This window comes from Pelodiscus sinensis, chromosome 1 (genome assembly GCF_049634645.1).
Source record: "Pelodiscus sinensis isolate JC-2024 chromosome 1, ASM4963464v1, whole genome shotgun sequence".
Taxonomy (NCBI): domain Eukaryota; kingdom Metazoa; phylum Chordata; order Testudines; family Trionychidae; genus Pelodiscus; species Pelodiscus sinensis.
In genome coordinates this window covers 142,068,600-142,085,526 of record NC_134711.1, presented here as the reverse complement: position 1 = coordinate 142,085,526, position 16,927 = coordinate 142,068,600, and the positions used below count along the sequence as shown (strand labels likewise).

Below are 16,927 nucleotides of genomic sequence, written 5' to 3'. Positions count from 1 at the left end.
GGGTCCCAGACTGCTTCAGGAGAAAAGGGTTCTATTGGAGGTACTTTCTAACTCAAAAGAAAACGGAGGGTTTTGACTCATACTCGATCTACGAGGGTTAAACCGTTATCTGCGGAAGCAGCAATTCCAAATGGTGACTCTGACTATGATCATTCCTTCTCTGGACACTGACGACAGGTTCTCGGCCCTTAGCCTCCAGGATGCCTATTTCCATATAGCCATACACCCTGCAATTTGTTATAAGCAACAAGCACTTTCAGTATTGCATCCTTCCGTTTGGGCTGGCTTCAAGAGTTTTTTTCAAAGACCCTCGCCGTTGTCGCCTCCCACCTTCATCGTCTCGAAGTCGTCATATTCCCTTATCTGGACGACTGTCTCATGAAGGGAATGTCATGACAGGATACGACGCAGATGCTTTCAATAGTCAGAGAGTCTTTCAACTCAATTGGGCTGATGGTAAACGAACAAAAGTTCACGTTAATTCCAACACAGAATATAAAGTTCATAGGAGCAGTTCTCGACTCCCATACGGTGAGAGCGTATCTGCCCAGGGACAGATTCCAGGCAATAAAAGACCTGGTCAATCTTCTCTACAAAACCGCAACAGTCTCAGCATATACTTGCCTACGCTTGCTCAGCCACATGGCTGCAGCCACCTTCATCGTCCCGCACGCACATCTCCATCTAAGAAATCTACAGCAGTGGCTGTCAACGGTGTATGTCCCCACAAGACACGACATACACAAGTTAGTTACTCCTCCATCTCCCATGCACAGGTCCCTTCGATGGTGAACGCACCCATCAAACATCCTCACGGGAGTACCATTTCACCAAGCTCAGCCATCCATTCAGTTAACGTCAGATGCTTCACTCATCGGATGGGGTGCTTACATCGGTGGGGAGCGCATCTAGGGATGATGGTCTCACACCGAGAGAAGCCTTCACATCAACCAACTAGAGTTGCGAGTGATCTTTCTAGCGTGCAAACATTTCCTCCCCAGTCTGACACACAAAGTCAGGGTGTTGACAGACAACGTAGCGGCAGTGTATTATATAAACAGACAGGGAGGAGCTCCCTGTGTGCCGAAGCGGTACGATACTGGAATTGGTGCATACAGAACAACATAATCATAACAGAATCGTATTTACCTGGCATAACCAATGTCATTGCTGATTCCCTCAGCAGACGCTTCCCCACGGACCGTGAGTGGGAGGTAAGGCAGGATGTACTTCAGAAGATCTTCCGCAGATGGGGAATGACCCGGTAGATCTCTTTGCAACATCCATCAACAATAAGTGTCACCTTTTTTGCTCCAGAGCAGGGATCGGCAAAGGATCTCTCGGCAATGCACTCCTGATCAATTGGAAAAAGTCGCTCCTATATGCTTTTCTGCCAACAGTCCTCGTTCCCAGAACACTAGAGAAAATCAGGACGGAGAGGGTGACGGTAATTTTAATAGCACCAGCTTGGCCGAGGCAAGCATGGTATCCGTTCTTACACAAAATATCACTTCGACCACCATGGCCTCTGCCCTTGTACTGAGATCTCCTCTCTCAAGACCAGGGATCTCTCCTTCACCCGAAACTAGAAGCATTGCACTTGACGGCGTGGCTCCTGACTGGCTTAGACTAGATGAAAAGCTTTGTTCAGATCAGGTCTGGTCCATATTGATACATAGTAGAAAGACATCTACGCGAAATACTTACCTCGCTAAACGGCGCAGATACTCCTACTGGTGCCTCCAGAATAACATGCAACTGTTGTCTTCTCATCTACACCAAATTCTCGAGTACATTCTTTACTTGCGAAACTTGAAGCATTCTCTGGCATCCCTGAGAGTTCGCTTGGCAGCCATCAGTGCCTTCCATTACCCAATACAGGGTTCTTCGGTGTTCTCTCATGTGACAACTAGACGATTCTTCAAAGGCCTGATCAACATAAGCCCACCTCGAAGGCCACATCTGCCGTCGTGGAACCTCGACCTGGTACTCGATATAATTATGTATCCTCCATTCAAACCTCTAGCAGCTGTACCCTTACAGATGTTAACCATGAAGACCATCTTCTTGCTCGCAATTACATCAGCATGTAGAGTTAGCAAGCTAGGGGAGATAATGTCAAATCCTTCTTTTACCACTTTCTCGAAGGAGTCGGTGACGCTACGATTACACCCAGCGTTCATACCCAAGGTCTCTTCATCATTTCATATCAATGAGCCGATCATCCTTCCTTCCTTTTACCCTAAGCCGCATGCTTCAACGAGGGAGGCCCTGCTGCATACGCTGGACGTAAGGCGCGCTCTTTCCTTTTACATAGACAGAACCCGCCAGTAGAGACAGAGTTCTGATATCAACAGCTCACCGATCTAAGAGTGCTGCACTCTCCACTCAGTGCATTGCCAAGCTTATCACCTTATGCATTACCACATGTCATTCCATTCGGGTAGACCCTTGTCTTCTCAGCCACAAGCGCACTCGACCAGAGCAGTGGCGACATCTACCGCCTTTGCCAGAGGAGTTCCATTAGCAGATATTTGCAGGGCAGCCATATGGTTTTCCAGCTCTACATTTATGAGACATTACGCTATAGTACAAAAATGAGCGGCAGACCATGCAGTGGCTTCTGCAGTCCTTTCTACAGTAAAACCTAATTAACCTGGAGCGCTCCTTGTTCCAGCTACTGCTATACAGTCACCTAGAGTGGAGCACCCACGGGGCCACTCGAAGAGGAAGTTGCTCACCTTGTGTAGTAACGATGATTCTTTGAGATTTGCCCCGTGGGTGCTCCATGTCCTTCCCTCCTCCCCGCTCTGGGGTTGTTTCTCTCTTTCTCGTTTCAGAGACCGAGTGGTGAGAGGAACTGGGGGGGGAGTGGGGCGAACCGCACATGATAGAAAGGGCACGAATGACCAGCAGCGCAGGGAGCATGCGTGGTCCGGCCCGATATGTCTATGAAATCTCCCGATCAGTGGCGCTGGGACGGACCCGACACCTAGAGTGGAGCACCCAAGGGGCACATCTCAAAGAACCATCGTTACACAAGGTGAGTAACTTCCTCTTCTGAATCACTTCTAAAACAACTTAAGGACCTCACTTTCAAAATTTTTGGGAATGTAACTCAATTACTACAATTGCATGTACACCTCTGGTATAACCATTTGTAAATAAACAGTTTTCTGTCTATATTGTCATTTGTGTGCAGACACTCACTTGTGTATTTACTCATGATTGCACATCTGACATGTCTGAGTTTTAGTTCTTTAAGAATATTTGTATAATTATTTAAATAATTAAAAATGTAGTTCATATGTTGGGACAACATCTATAGTTAAGTTTGCTTAACACTTTCCATTACAATTTCTTGTGTTAATTCACCTACAACTTTGTTAAAATATTAGCCATTTAGAGGCAGATTTTTTTTAAAGTATTTGGGTGTATTTAGATGCAGCCCCATGGCCTGGGTTTTCCTCAGACTGCTAGATGTTGGGACTCGATGATCAGAGAATCGATCATGTGATGATTGCCCTTCTCTGATCATTCCCTCTGAAGCATTTGGCATTAGACATTGTTGCAAGACAGGAATCTGAACCATTGGTTTGACCCAGTATGGCTGTTATGTACATGGCCACCTGTTAGGATTTTCAAAAGTACATAGGCATCGAACTCATGGAAGTCTAGCTTTGGACCAAATTCTCAAGACTTAGGTTCCTATCTGCATTTTTGCACATACAAATAGTATTAACATTTTCTGTGCTTCAGGCATAATGGGTTTTTTGACAGTTTCAGTAAAATGTCTCATTAGGGAGAGGGAGAAGGGAGCTGGGGGCAGTGCACAATGTAGGATCTTTCTCTAATCTTGAGCTGTCTGACTGCAGGAACAAGGATGCAGGGCACTAGGCTCCCCTATAGGCCAGGAACAAGAGGGAACCATGTGGCAGCTAGCAAAGAGCCTGCCAGTCTTGCTGCATGCCGTAGCGATAGTACCATCACCTCCAGATGCAGTACTAGCACCTCCAGTCAGAGCTCAACAACTTTTCCCCTGGAGTACTGGCACCTTTTTTTTTTTTTAACACAAAAAAAGCACTAGCTGCGTTGATGTGCCACCAAACTGGAAAATCATTTGTCTAGTTGGTGGCTGTCAAAGCTGTTCCTCACTCTGGCACTCTGAGTGCAGAAGGTGGGGGGCCTGCAAGAGACCTAAAAAATATCTTGCCTTTATAGGCTTCTGCTTAAAAAACTTGCCAAGGTCACAGGTTCCCTGGCCTTGGGAGATTAGGCCCCCATCATCAAGTGAAAATCCCCTTGTTGGACACATGAAGAAAACACTTGCACTTCTTCCAGAGAAGTATTCCCAAACTCTTTTTCCACAAGAGAGATTGAAGAAAAAAAAGAGAGTACAATCTATAATCTTTGATAGCTGAGCACTCAGTCTTAGGCGTATATGCACAGACCTATTACTTTCCAGGACACAAGAATCAAATGGTTGCCTTAAAGGTAATTTTATTAACAAAACAAAAATATATACTTGGTAAAGCGTATTGGGTTGCTAGGTTTTACAGAACAACTGAGAAAAGAGCAAATTAAAACACAGAGAAAATGGTATCTTTGAGCCACGTGTATGGAGGGGGCACGTGGACTTAGCACAGAGAAGTTTAACCAAACAACAAAGCAAAGAAAGCTGTGATTAATAGATTGCGACTAAGTAGACATTTTCCTATCTACTTACAATCTGTGCTTCAAGGTCCAGTTCACTTTCATGCCCAGTATTCCTTGTAAGTATGGTAGTTCTGCCTGGTTCAACACATCTTTTTTCCCCAACTCAAAACTCCCCCAAAGAAAACAACAGGCAGGTAAGTCTTTCAATTCAAATGTCTACACCCTCTTCCATTGGCTCTTCTAGCTCCCTGCCAACACCCAATAATTACCTGAATTTAACCCTTTAGTCACTGAATGCTGGCCAGCACTCCTCCTATCCATAACGGTGGCACAGCAATTCCCATGGGCTGTGCAGCAGGGCTCAGAGGCAGTGCTCATGGGAGCCACCAACATTCCTGTTTGAGTGAGTGAGTGTTCTGTTTCAGAACTGGACACCTGATCACCCTATTTAAGTCCTGAAGCATGAGCATTTATTTTGTCTAACTCAATATTTTTATTCCTATAAATACTCATTCCCCTTTTGTCTTGCTAAATTCTTACCCTCCATGACATTTGATGATTTACACAATCTAATTACCCACTGTGCAAAAAGCCATTCCTTTCAATTTGCCACCTTTCAATTTCATTGTATGTCTATTATGTCATGTCTTGTGTCTCTTTTCTAAGGTAAATAATCCCAGTCATTTTAAGATATATTTATATGAGAAACTTTCCATGCTCCAGATCATTCTTGTCACCCTTTACTGGACCTCCGCACCCTCTGATTGTTTTTACCATGCTATGAACCTTTTAATGATTTTGTGGGCCCGACTATAACACACACGCACGTATTACTATAGTCTTCAATGTGAGCAGCAGGTAGCATGTGATGGAGAGTACCAAAGGTAAATTAAGCTTCCACAGGTAGATTTTTATTCGAAACGCATGCAAAAATCTGTATGCAATGAAAAGGGTAAAGCTTCATACATGCAGGGGAAAATGTTTTTTTTTTTTTTAAAGGGGAGAGAACAGCACTTCGTAAGCATGTACACCTACCTGGGAGAGCTGCATCAATGTATGTGCAACTGTGTGTTTAACCTCCCAAGGGTATCTCTTCAGTATGTACTACTGCTTTGGTATCTGTTTTTACCTGTCTGTGGAAAATTTAAATTCTGTTTCTTTTCATTCTTCCTTAAAACCATGCCCTCTTTTCCCACCGCCAAAGGCTAAGTATCCTGACCTCAGACCCAGTGACACTTTGCCTCTCTTGACTTCTGCTATGCTTGATCTTTGATTTTTTTTTAAATGCCATGGCTATGTGTCCCTATCGTAGTCCTTCTCCATGTCCCAAGCAAGTTCCTGCAGCTGGAGCAGAGCAGAGCTCTCCCCACAGACCCAGGAGATCCAGCACTTCCTGTGTACTCCAAGCAAGATCACATTTACTATGTGAAGTTGGTATGCTCAGCTGAGCAGCTGATATCTGAGCATCCCATGTCCTATCAGGAAGGCCAATATTTTCTGGGGCTTTAAAGGTATAGGGGTGCCTGCCTGTGTACCTGGCTGCAGAGGAGTGGAGTTCAAACTGGTGGGACACTGAGGTCTGCTGACGGAGAGAGGGAGATAGAGGTGGGGGAAGGAAGCAACTGCTCCAGAGTCTGGCAATTCAAAGGGGCCCAGGGCTCCTGGCCACCACTAGTGTGGCAGTGGCCAGAGCCCTGACCCATTTAAATTGCTGTTGGAGCCCTGCACATTGCACATCAGATAATACCAAGGGTTGCTTGAGGTAGGCTCAGCATGCTCCAGTTGGCACTGAGGCTGTTGAACTGGAGGTGAGGAGTGGGAGGGATATCAGAGAGCTAGCTCCAGCCCTGCCCTCTTCTGCCTGAGGCCTCACCCTTTCTGGAATATGGAACTGCCTCTCCACCTTGCCCAGGGTCCCAGCAAGTCTGTCAACTCCACGGGGGAAAGCTCCTGGAGGCCATTTAGGGCAGCATAACTAGAGTGATGCAGAATCAGTGTAAGTATTGTGCTTACCCTAGTTCTATCTCTCTCATTGTGGTGGCTTTATTTTGTTGCCTAAGGAGGAGAGTTAAACCCATGAGGGCAACATTGCAGTATGTACAATTTCATAGTTAGAATCAGGACTAGAGAGGACTTTGAGAAGTCCTGTAGTCCAGTCCACTGCCCTCATATTAGGACTGAGTATTATCTAGACCAGTGTTTCTTAGTCAGTGGTACGAGTACCCTTAGGGGTACTCGAGAAGTCGGGAGGGGGGATGTCAACACAACTGAAATTTGGAGAAAACTGAATTTTTGTTTTAAGTTTTTCAGTGCTTTATTATTTTTGTACTTTTTACACCCAAAAATTTCAGCGCCTGCCTGGCTACGATTAAGTTGTTTAAACAAATGTGTTGCAATGGTAGAAACATTTTTGTGTGTCTGAAAACTAGGTCAGGGGTGGCCAGCCAACGGCTTGTGAGCCGCATGTGGCTCTTCACCCATGAAAGTGCTGCTCGTTAAGCCCCCCCTCTTGCAGCTCGCAAAGCAGCCCCATGCACCCCTACAAATGACCCCGAGCTCCCTGTACTCACCGGGTGTAGGGAGCTGTCTGGCACGGCCTTTTGTTTTTCTTTTCCTCAACAACTTCCTTTTTTATTTTATTTATTTATTTAGCTCAACAATTCTGGTGCAGCTCTTTGCATTTTTTCCACCGCTGTTTTGGCTCTCTTCGTTTAATCAGTTGGCCACCCCAGCTGTAGGTACTGGGGGCACTTATATTATTTTTTGGAAAAAGAGGTACTTTACTAAAAAAAAAAAAAGTCGAGAAACACTGATCTAGACCATCCCTCAGAGGTGTTTGTCTAACCAGCTCTTAATTCCACAACCTACTCTAAGCAATTTATTCCAGTGCTTAACCACCCTGAAAGGAATTTTTTCTTAATGTCCAATCTAAGCTGCTATTGCTACTATTTAAGCACATTGCTTCTTGTCCTATCCTCAGAAGTTAATGAGAACAAGTTTTTCTCCCTCCTCCTTGTAACAACCTTTTATGTTCTTGAAAACTGTTATCTTGCCTCTTCTCCAGACTAAAAAAAAGCCCAAATTTTTTCCAATCTTCCCTCCTAGGTCATTTTTTTCCCTAGACCTTTAATCAGTATAGTTGCTTTTTCTGGACTTTCTCCATTTTGTACATATCTTTCCTGAAATGTGGCATCTAGCTTTGGACACAGAACTCCAGTTGAGGCCTAATCAGCGAGGAATAGAGCACAAGAATTACTTCTCGTGTCTTGCTTACAACGCTTCTGCTAATATCTCTAAGAATGATTGACTCATATTTCACTTGTGGTCATATTTCACTTGTGGTCTTTCTGCAGTATTCTTTTCTAGGCAGTCATTTTCCATTTTGTAATGTGTGCAACTGATTGTTCCTTCCTCAGCAGAGTACTCTCTAATTTGTCCTAACAGAATTTCATCCTATTTATTTCAGACCATGTCCCCAGTTTGTCCAGATAATTTTCAATTTTAATCCTATCTTTCAAAGCCCTTGCAACCTCTCTTACCGTGGTATCATCTGTAGACTTTATTATAGGTTCACTCTTCATGCCATTATCTAAATTATTGATGAAGATATTGAACAGAATACTATGCAACTGAGCCTTATGGGACTCCGCTTGACATGCCCTTCTTCCTTGAGTATGGAGCACTGGTAACTAGTCTCTGGGAATGATTTTCCAATACGTTGTGTGCCTACCTTATAATAGCTCCATCCAAGCTGTATTTCCCTAATTTGTTTGAGAAGTTCATGTGAGAGCATCAAAAGCCTTCAAGATCTACCGCTATTACATTGATTTGACATGACTTGTGTTTGACAAGTCCGTGCTGACTGTTGCTTATCACCTTATTATAGGGGCCTCAAACTCATGGCCCACGGGCCGGCCATCTGTGGCCTGGAGCGTATTTGGTATCCACCTGGGAGACCCAGTAGCCTGGGGGCAGGGGCATGCTGATAACCATCCTGCCTATTCCTGCCGCTGCCAACCCTGTCCTCTCCCCCATTGTCTCTTGAGGAACCTGGCATTAGGGATTACCAAGGGGCCCTGGTGTTGGGTTGCATCAGTAGTCAGTCTTCCCTTCCTATGGTGGTGGAAAGTTTAGAGCATTTTGTGCGCACACTCGTGTCGTGCTTTTTTTAAAAAAAAACTTTTAAACTTACTAACCTTTTTGGTGAACCCTGACACACACAAGTCATTTAGTCCTTCTGCCATTTCTACATTTTCTGTTATTTCCCCCCCCCCCCCCAAAATTATGTAATGGGCCTACCCTGTCTTTGATCTCCCTCTTGCTTCTAATGCATTTGTAGTGTGTTTTCTTGTTGTTCCTTGATGTTTCTATCTAGTTTGATCTTGTTTTGTGTCTTGGCCTTTCTAATTTTGTCTCTACATGCTTGTGTCATTTATTTATATTCATCCTTTGTAATTTGACCTAGTTTCCACTTTATGTAGGATTCCTTTTTAAATTTCAGATGTTTTGTTAAGCCATGGTTCTCTCTTGCCATACTTCCTTCCTTTCTTATGCAATTGAATAATACGTTCTTTTGTCCTTAATAACGTGTCTTTGAAATACTGCCAGCTCTTGAACTGTTTTTCCCCTTAGACTTGCTTCCCATGGGATCTTACCTATAACATTCCCGAGTTTGCTAAAGTCTGTTTTCTTGAAATATATTATCTTTCTTGTGCTATTTTCCCTCCTACCATTCTTTAGAATAATCAATTCTGCCACTTCATGGTTGCTTTCTACTGAGCTGCCTTCCACTTCGAAATTCTCAGTCAGTTCCTCCCTGTTTATCAAAATCAAACCTAGAACAGCATTTCCCCTAGTTGCTTTCTTCACCTCCTGAAACAAAAAAAGTCTCCAATACATTTCAAGAACTTGTTGGATAATCTGTACCCTGTTGTGTTATTTTCCCAACATGTGTCTGGGTAGATGAAGTCTCCCATCACCACCAAGTCCTATGGTTTTGTTAGGATGGCCCCCAACCAGACAATCAGAATCAGAGAGGAGGACATGCCCATTGTGATCCTGGGTGATGCAGCCTAACCCTTGCTCCCCTGGCTCATGCAGCCCTACGTGGGCAGTCTGAACCCCAGCAAAGAGAAGTTCAACAACAGGCTGAGCTCTTCCGGAACTTGCGGCATCTGACAGAGAGAGAACTTCCATCACTGACCGCTGGAGAAGGGGGAAGGTGTGTGTGAGCACCACATGCTGCTTGCTGGAGACAGTGCTAATTGATTCACCTTCTATTTCTCCTCCTGGTAGTTCTCATGATATCAGCCTTCTCCACATTAACATGCTTGATTTGGAGTGAATGCTGATGAACCTACATAACATAAGAACGGCTGTACTGGGTCAGACCAAAGGTCCATCTAGCCCAGTATCCTGTCTGCTGACAGTGGCCAGCACCAGGTGCCCCAGAGAGGGTGGACCGAAGACAACGATCAAGCGATTTGTCTCCTGCCATCCCTCTCCAGCCTCTGACAAACAGAGGCCAAGGACACCATTTTATCCCCTGGCTAATAGCCTTTTATGGACCTAACCTCCATGAAATTATCTAGCTTCTCTTTAAACTCTATTATAGTCCTAGCCTTCACAGCCTCCTCTGGCAAGGAGTTCCACAGGTTGACTACACGCTGTGTGAAGAAGAGCTTTCTTTTATTAGTTTTAAACCTGCGACCCATTAATTTCATTTGGTGTCTTCTAGTTCTTCTATTTAGGTAACTAATAAATAACTTTTCTTTATCGGCGCTCTCCACACCACTTATGATTTTATATACCTCTATCATATCCCTCCCTCAGTCTCCTCTTTTCTAAACTGAAAAGTCCCAGTTGCTTTAACCTCTCCTCATATGGGACCCGTTCCAAACCCCTAATCATTTTAGTTGCCCTTTTCTGAACCCTTTCCAAGGCCAAAATATCTTTTTTGAGGTGAGGAGACCACATCTGTACACAGTATTCAAGATGTAGGCGTACCATAGTTTTACACAGGGGCAGTAAGATATTCTGGGTCTTATTTTCTATCCCTTTCTTAATAATTCCTAACATCCTATTTGCCTTTTTGACTGCCACTGCACACCGTGTGGAAGTTTTCAGAGAGCTGTCCACGATAACTCCAAGATCTCTTTCCTCATTTGTCATAGCCCTATGTGAGCTGTGTGCTGTACTGATGTGTGGTTCCATGGTACCAGACTACTTACTGGTGACTTGGCATGGGGAGGTATCCTACCACGGAGGCTGGAGTAAATCAGGCCTCTCCAGGAACATTGTGAGAAGGGTCAAGGGATTCCTATGTGAGAGTGTCATGAAATTGATTGCTCCTGGCTTGTGCTCCATTTGCAGACCCATGAACAAGCTTTTCTGCAATTCCTCATGCTGAGTAGACCAAGAGAGGCTCACGCCACTTGTTGCCCGCTTCTTGTGTGTCCAAGGAGAAATTATGTATGCTATCTGTGCGTTAGGATACATCTATGCTTTAATCTGGAGGTTTAATTTCTGGTTCAACGAGAGATACCTGTACTAACTCTGATTGAGCCAATGTGATGAAAATGGAAATCTCAGACAGGATCATATTTGGGTGGGGCTACATTTCTCTTTGTTGTATGTAGCTCAGTCAGAACTAATATGGTAGGTCTCCTCTAGCTGAAAATTACATCTCCAGCTCAAAGAGTGGACATATCCTTTGTTTCCTCATCTGTAAAATAAGGATAAATACAAGATTTGGAGCTAAATTGTTTAGCATTTATAACACATATTAAGCTCTTTGAATGGAAGATACGAGTGCAAATTATTTTCAAATTCAGGTTTTGAGCAGCACTACAGCACATGCAAGGACTTGTTGAACATACAAGAACTAAACTGATAGATGCCATATAAATCTAGGATAAACTGATTCATTGTGCACATTCCTCAAATGTCAAAGGATGTTTTAAAAAATTTCATTGCCCAGACGGCCTCATTTTGTGTTATTTCTGGCATTGCCTAAGGTAGGAAAACAGAGAGAATACTTAATGTAGAAAAGAAAGGAAAGAAGGATATCTTTGGCATCCATATAGTACCAGATTGCATTTACTTCTCAAAGGTTTTCTGTGGGAGAGCTGTCTAGGGTTGCCACCTGTCAGGAAAATTCTAGGACAATTCTGATTTTTGAATATGTATCATTTGGCTTGATCTCAGTTATTTAGAACACTAAGAACAGACAAATTACGGCATCCATGCTAGCTTGAAAGGAATGGGTAGTGTGACAGTATTTGGTCCTTTTAATGGGTTTAGAGGATATTGAAAATAACAGTTTACTAGCATTATAAAAGAACAAAGAAATTGCTCAAATTGATGTAAGAGAACAGAAGCCTGAGTTGAGGCCCTCAGCAGATTCAGCTTGATAGTCCCTTTTTCGTAGAGTTGCCAACCCTCCTGGATAACCCGGAGACTCTAGGAATGAAAGATTAATCTTTTATTAAGGATGATATCGTGTGATGAAACCTCCAGGAATACTTCCTGCTAAAAATGGCAGCCTTGCTTTTTGCTTTGATTGTAGAGACCAATTGTCCTCCAAAACATTACCTTTTCAAAATCTCTCTCCATTTGAGCCTCTTTTAGAATCTTTCCTCCCTCTCTGTCCACATTGAAAATTCAGCTGCGTTGGTGGTGTTTGGGCCTGTGTGGCCTGGAAACTGAAGACCAAATGCTCCCCTGCATTGGCTTTTCTTTCATAGGGACCGGGAAATTCCCAAGTTTTCATTTTCCATTTCCTTTTCATTCTTCCACTCTGGAGGGTGGAGGGATTTGGGAAACTTGGCCTTCCATTTACCATCCACCATCACGGCAGTCTTTGTGGAGGTGTGGTCTTTCTGCTCTGATGCCACCAATTCTGTTGCCTTATGCACCTCAAAACTTCGCAAAATAACCTGTTTCTAAATTCACAGATCTCAGACTTGTTTTTAGTGTGGACTATATCTTAATAGATAAATTGTTTCATGTATATCTTTCTCCCATTTGCCATCTCCTTTCCCGGTTGCAAATTCATGGGAAATGTCCCCTGCCATGGTCATTTAGGGCCAACAAGTTGTGCACTTCTTGAAACCCTGTCAAACATTACTGCAGCTCATCCAGATTTTCATATGTTGAGCTAAGCTGTGAGAAGGCAGCAGTCATTTGCCTGCAGTTTTGCCTTTTGGCTGTCCAGAGCTGGTGAAACATCAAGCTTCCTGCTGCTCCCCTGCTGGGTCACAGGCTGGAAGGAACAATAATAGAAGGTCACTGTGGCATCAGAACACCAAGGTGAGGCCTCAGACTTCCCAAATGGCTCTCCGCAACTGCAGCTGGCTCCCCCCAGTGCATGGCTCCAAATACCACAGAATTATTCTTCGAGTAGTGGCCCAATGGATGCTCCACTGTAGGTGTATGTGTGTCCCTGCGCCTCTAATCGGAGATTTTGGTAGCAGTGCCCATTGAGCCCGCACATATGCTCTTCCTCCCTTGTGATGAGCCTCGAGGCTGTCTAGCACTGAACAGGTAAAAGCTTCTCACTTCCTTCTCAAGTGCTTTGGCCTCACAGGGAGAGAGCTGTTGTCCCTTCCTCATCTGTATCATTAGCATAATTAGTAGCTTTTATTTCTTTTGTTCTTCCTAATAGTGTTCCCTTGTGATTAAAAAGGGGGGGGAGTTGTTTTTATCCTGTCTGGGGGCATTTCCTCCTTTCCCCCTTCTCTGATAAAAGAAAGGAAAAGAAAAGAGGAGTAAAGAGTTAGATTTGCTTGCTTCTGCATTCCTCATTGCTAGAGATTGCTCTGCCCCCAACTCCAACCCATCAGCATTCTTACTTCTTCTAGCTCTGACAAGTTCCTTTCCTGTAATCAGTTTCTGTAACAGCCTGTCACATTATTGGGTTTTAATGGGATCAGGCAGATCATTGCTACACTCAGTGGTATGCGTTTGCCCCAAATTTGGTGCAAGGTTGGGCCATATCAGGTGTCAAATGAAAGCTTATGCTGTTCTGACTCCATCTAGGTTACTCATGTATTTGTACAGTCTGTGTGTAAAGTTATGAATACTGGCTTTATATTGGTTTTTTACATATTTTCTGCTGTGTGGGTGGTTGCTCCATACTGCATGGACAATGGCTTGTAAGTGTTGCCAATTTATACCTGAGGAGCACACGATGGCCCCTTGCCTGAGAAGGATGCACCTAGGGACTACATGGCTCCTTGCTTAAGAGGGACAGAAACTGGTTTATGGGTCATGTGATGGCCCATTTTGGGAGGGACCAGTACTCAGAGGAGGAACAGGTTTTCCTTCTGCACAGGCAGGATTACAAAAGTATCATGAGGATGTGTCCATCTTGCCTTTATCTGTGCTAAGAGCCTGCATCAAGTACTTGGTGATTTGGTGTATGTAATGTATTCTCTTTAACAATCTCTTTCTCAACTTTTTCTTTCTTTTATTAACAAACCTTTAGATTTTAGATTCTAAAGGATTGGCCCTGCATGCTTTTTTGGGGTAAAATCTGAGGTATAAATTGACCTGGGACTGTGGTTGTTTCTTTGGGACTCGGAGAACCTGTTCAGATTTAGTGAGATTGGTTTTTATAACCTCTCACTTGTGTAGGGGGCGGTGCTGGCAGTGGCACAGAGAACGCTGGAGTGTCTAAGGGAATTTGCTTATGTGGCTTCTTGCTGGTTAGAGAGGCAGCTGAAGTGCTTGGTGTGACTGTTTTGGTTCCTTATAGGGAAGGATCCCTGTCTTAGGCTGTAAGTAGTCCTGGTTCTGAGCAATTCTCCCTGATTTGACCCTCTCAGTGGTGCCCAGACCCACAAGATATATTACACAACCAGACACTCTCGCTGTGTCTGATGCCAAGGACAGCCTCACAGAAGTGCTTTAACCACCACAGGCACTAGGAGCTGAAGTTTAAAACTCCCCCTAAAGGAAAAGGAACTTCAGTCTCCAGGTGACTCCTGACAGGTTATCCTCAGAGACTTGAACTTCAATGAGGGTAGAGTCATTAAAAATCTACAGGAGACTCCTGCAAGCTTGGAGTCATTAACAGCCAGAGGAGTTTCCCCAGAGCTGCTACCTCAGTACTGACAGAGAAACCAACTCGGAGTGATTGGCCAGCTAGTGGGGAGTCCTCAGAGCTGCCACCTCTGCAGGGACAAAAAACCTAAACTTTGAGTGGTTGGCTTTCCCAGAGCTGCCACTTCAGCACAGAGTGATTGGCAGCCAGAGGAGTTTCCCCAGAGCTGCTACCTCAGTACTGACAGAGAAACCAACTCGGAGTGATTGGCCAGCTAGTGGGGAGTCCTCAGAGCTGCCACCTCTGCAGGGACAAAAAACCTAAACTTTGAGTGGTTGGCTTTCCCAGAGCTGCCACTTCAGCACAGAGTGATTGGCAGCCAGAGGTGTTTCCCCAGGGCTGCCCCCTCTGTAGGGACAGAAAAACAAGCTTATCATAGCACCAGCAGCTCTGTAGCACTAGCTCTGCTCTGCAGCACAGACTGCAATAGCATGCGATAAGCCAAGGTCTGTCAGGCTCTCAAGCAGTTAACACAATTACTGTACTGTTTCTAAACAAGTGGCACAGTTAAAACTTTTGGTCTGAGGTGACAGAACTCCCATCTAGGGAGTGTTCTGCACCTTCCCAAGCATCTGTACTGACAGTGTACCACAAACAATCCTCTGCAGTACCAAATTAACCCATAGTAACACATGAGATCTGGTGTCCTGGAAACCTGTGGCCTTGGTACCCAGGGAATAAGAGTTGCTGTACTGTTTCCAAAAGTGTGGCACTGACAACTTTCAGTACTTGGCTCAAGAAAGCTCTTACCTAGGGAGTGCTCTCCACCATCTCTACCATTGGTACCAATAAAGTGCCATGGACATTAGTCCATGGTTTTGTGTGAGCCCAGGGTTCTGCATGAACTCTGACATAGAAGCAGCAAGGGAGTGGAGGGAATATGAGCAGTTGGCTTGACTACCTGCTAAGCCTAGGCTTATTGGGTAGTCAACTATTTGACTACTCATTTACATCCCTACCATTCACACACATGTCATGCCTCTCAGAAGTCACCTGGCCCTATTTTCCAGCAACTGTTTCATGTCTGACAGATCCTATGGTGGGGGTATTTTGAAAAGTTACACCATTCAATTCATGTTGTTTCCCCAATACAAACTTCCTGCTCTGTCCCCCTTCAGGTACCCTTCTCGTGAGAATCTACTTAATCAGGAAATATATAATTTGTTATTCCATTGAACCAGTCTTGCTACAACTCAGGAGCAAGGGGGTTTATTCTTATTATTTCCTGATCTTCAAAATGAAGGGAGGTTGAATTTCCATTCTAGATCTAAGGAGACAAGTTTGAGAACCACTGCACTAAAATATGTTTCATTTCTCTATTCGAATAATGTTTGAATCTCAGAGTATGTGGTATCAAATAATTGATTATTGCATTCTGTGTTTGATAGCAGTTCATAAGTGCGGAAGATTCTTAGAGCAATTAGTTTTGCTTTTGGTCTAAAGATATGAATTTGTTGTGTGCAGTGATCTTCATAATGTGTCATCTTTAATTGATTTCCTACATTTTAGAGGAGAAAAGTAGTAATTTTAAAAACACAAAGTACTGCAGTGTATTCAAACTGCATGTATAATATGTGAAATGAATTCTAATTCACTTTCATGAAAAAAATCAAATGCCCTTTGACTACTCTATTTTTAGTCAGAAAATCTGCTGACATCTAATGCATTATAAAAATTAATCTGTACGAGTTACATTGGTTAGCTACTGTCTGGATAGCTTACCAAAGGCTCATATTCATTTAGTGAAGTTACAATGTGTGTAATTTGTTGTCTCTGGCTCTTTCACCAACAAACATTGATTCAACAAAAGGGCAAGAAGAATTATTAGGAGTATGGAACAGCTGCCTATATGGGGAGACTAATAAGACTGGGACATTCAGCTTAGAAAAGAGAAGACTAAAGTGGGATATGATAGAGGTCTATAAAATTATTGCTGATTTGGAGAAAGTAAATAAGAAAAAAAAATATTTACTTCCATACTACAAGAACTCACCAATTGAAATTAATAGGTAGCAGGTTTAAAACAAAAGGAGGTATTTCTTCACATAAGGCATCCTGGACAGAGGATGTTGTGAAGGCCAGGTTTTGAACAGGGTTCAAAAAAGAGCTAGATGAATTCATGGGGGTTAGGTCTATCACTGGCTATTAGCTAGGGCCAGTAGGAAT

At 43.7% G+C, this 16,927-nt stretch overlaps 1 protein-coding gene across 4 annotated transcripts in view; it reads left to right on the top strand.

The window, feature by feature from the left end:
- The window catches only part of STXBP5L (syntaxin binding protein 5L), a 456,584-nt gene that overhangs the window by 101,089 nt on the left and 338,568 nt on the right, over nucleotides 1-16,927 (top strand). The window lies entirely within an intron of this gene.